The sequence below is a fragment of the Acomys russatus genome, chromosome 5, assembly GCF_903995435.1.
Source record: "Acomys russatus chromosome 5, mAcoRus1.1, whole genome shotgun sequence".
NCBI classification, from domain to species: domain Eukaryota; kingdom Metazoa; phylum Chordata; class Mammalia; order Rodentia; family Muridae; genus Acomys; species Acomys russatus.
The window spans coordinates 14,203,648-14,207,188 of NC_067141.1; positions in this window are offsets into that span (position 1 = coordinate 14,203,648).

The window sequence follows — 3,541 nt, forward strand, 5'->3', positions numbered from 1 at the left end:
TTTATTTTATTTGTTTGTTTGTTTGTTTTGACACAGGGCCTCTATACATAGCCCTGGCTGTCCTGAAACTCACTATGTAGATCAGACTGACCTCAAACAGAAATCTGCCTGCCTCTGCCTCCGGAATGAGGACCTGTGTTCAGATCCCAGCACATACAGAAAAAGTCAGGACTGATGGTGCATGCCTACAGCACCAGGACTCTTGGAAGCAAAATCAAAGGAATGGCTGGGTTTTGCCAGCTTCTGAGTTCAATCAGAGACCCAGCACACACACACACACAATAGAGTAGCATTACCATTTAGATGCTCTAAATGCATTGCCCATGTGCTCATTTATTTGTCAACACCACGAGGAGGTTTCGGATACTGAGAGGAAAGGAAACAGCTCCTTCTCAGGCCGACTACTCAGAGCTGTCCCTGCGCTTTGTCATCCTGTGTTCACACAGGTCACACAAATAAATGACTGCAATTAAAATAAACAATTGAAGCCGGGCAACGGTGGTGCATACCTTTAATACCAACACTGTTGGGGTGGGGAGGGTGGAGATGACAGAGCCAATAGGATCTCTGCGTTTCAGGCCAGCCTGGTCTACCGAGTGAGTTCCAGGACAGCCAGGGTTATACAGAGAAACCCTGTCCCAAAAAACAAACAAGCAAACAAGGAGGAGGAGGAGAAAAGAAGAAGAAGAAGAAGAAGAAGAAGAAGAAGAAGAAGAAGAAGAAGAAGAAGAAGAAGAAGAAGAAGAAGAAGAAGAAAGAAGAGAAGAGAAGAGAAGAAGAAGAAGAAGAGAAGAAGAAGGAAGAAGGAGAAGAAGGAAGAAGAAGAAGAAGAAGAAGAAGAAGAAAAAGAAGAAGAAGAAGAAGAGAGAGAAGAAAGAAGAGAGAAGAGAGAAGAAGAAGAAGAAGAGAAGAGAAGAAGAAGAAGAAGGAGAAGAAGAAGAAGAAGGAAAGGAAGCAAACAATTGACCTAAAAATCCAGTGCACTGGGCATCCTTGTGGGCATGCTGTATCTGCTCAGGTGAGGACATTACCTTGTGTAAAGATAAACCCTGCCATTCACTTTATCTTGTGAGTATGAAAGCTAATACTCTAACACATCATGGACCTGAAGCAACGAGAAAACCTTTTTTCTACCTATGTATCATTTTTAGCAGGCCCACCATGCTGGTTCTCTAGCCCACCCTAATTTCCCCTCTCACTTCCCCTGTGCAGTCATTAGCAGAACACGCGGACTAGAGAGACCTGGGTCTACAGCTAAGAAAACACATTGAAATCACATCCCTGTAGTGTAGATCCTGGCTTTAAGTCACATTGCGCCCCCTACTGGAACATGCTGTGCTGTAACCCTCAGTCGACAGAAGCACTTCTGAAAATCCGAGAATTATGTTTCCAGTTACCAGCAGGAGAGCAAGCCCTTTGACTCGTGGAAAATGCCCAACACGGGGTTGCTTTGGGGACCACTTTCTAAAACAAACTCTCTTTAGAAGCCAAAACTTAATCGTGCAGATAAATTAACACACTGTATGGCTGTTTATAAAAATAAAACGATTAAGCCGGAATACGCCAACCAAAGTGATAAAAATGTAAATGAGAGAGAATACGGAAATCAATACACATTATCAGTTGCTAAATCACTATTTAAAAACGGGATTCAAGCAGACAACTGGAAAATGACAGGAAGCATAAGCACACAGGGTAATAAACAGAACAGAACCCAACATTAATTAAAGAACTCGCCCAGTGAAATGTGATAGTGTTTATATCCAAAGTAATAATCATTGTCACAGCTTAATCACAGCCTGAGCGGCAAGGCACCACGTATTCCTGTTTAGGCTTTTTGACGTTTTAAAGGACACTTGAACAAAATTTTTATTTTTTTACAACAAAGTACTCCAAGCAATAAATTTTTGAATATGTAGCAACATTTATTATTGTACAACTGACAGGGATTTTATTTTAAATTACAGCTACAGTATCTACTATTCTAGATGAAATTGCATTAGAATAGAAGCCTAAATATATTACATTTTAATTTCTTGAAACCTATTATGCCATTTCACTTATTTTATGGGTATTTTGTCTGAAAATTGATTTTATTTTTATATGTCAACTAAATTAGATGTCAACTAAATTAACTGGAGCATAAAATATGCTAGGGAGCTATATATACAAACACACACAGCAAAATGGTGCTCAAATAGCAAGACTCTGACTTCAACTTACAGGCATGAAAGATATCAGGAATGGTGACCGAATCCAGCCACGAATCTCCTTGTTGGTGCAGATGATTTGTCTGAGGAACCTGGTTACAATGACACAAGGTGACCGGACCGTCTTCCATTATCATTTGTGTGTGCATATTTGTGCATGGTGTGGGGGTGGTGGTGGTGTGTGTACGTGTGTGTATGTGTGTGAGTGTACAAGAAGACAGCCTTCTGTTTTGTTTTTGAGGCATTCTCACTGGTCTGTAACTCACCAAGTATTCTAAGCTGGGTGGCCAGTGAGCCCCAAGATTCACCGGTCTCCTTTGTGCTGGGATTACAAGATCATCACCATGCCTGGCTTTTTTTTTTTCCCCCACATTAGTTCTGGGGATCAAATTCAGGTCCTTATACTTTCAAAATGAATGCTTGAGGCCACGGTGGTGGTACACACCTTTAATTCTAACACTTGGGAAGGCAGAGGCAGGTGGTTCTTTGCGAGTTCAAGGCTATCCTGGGCTACACAGAGAAACCATGACTCAGAAACATAAAATACTTTACTGTCTGACCCCTCATTCTCATTTCAGTTCACTGCTTGTGTGACTGCATTTTGAAAGTCTGTTGCCTGGGAGAGCTTGGGCTAGGTGGTCTTGGGTAGGTGTCAGTGGGTAGGTGGTCTTGCCTCACCATCACCTCTGCATTTTCTCCCACCAGGCACGTGGACATCACTCCCACCTATTATAACCCCACCTTCCTTTCACAGCTGGGATGGCATATCCCCTGCCTCCCTGCTGACGTTTTAGATATTCCAAAGCCACAAGTCCCCAAACCACCTGGTGGCCTGCCACTGACTCAGCCTGAGGCCCCTCTCAGTACCCTTGGTTTGCCCATCCCATTCATCTGACCAAGTGTCCTTATTGCTTGTTTTTGCCACATGTCAGATACAACCGATCCAAAACCCCTTGTCATCTGATTCTCAGTGTTTCTGGAGCCTGTTTCCCCCTCCCTCCCTACTCCCCACCCTTCCATTCCCTGTGATGGCTGCTGATCTTGGTTGTTGACTTAACCTCTGGAATCAACTAAAACCCAAGCAGGGTATGCCTGTGAGGGATTCTCTTGATTGGATCATTTGAGGTGGGAAGACCCGCCCTAAGTCTGGGCCACACTTTCTGATGGCAGCCCACATAAAAGAACATGGAAGAAGGAAGTTTTTGTGTTTTGCTTGCATGCCCTCAGTCTCACCGACGAGTTCATCTCTCCTGAGGCTGAGGCATCCCTTCCCTGGTGTTAGATCCTACCTCTTTGGGGTTCCAACATAGACTGAAGACCCCTGAGACATG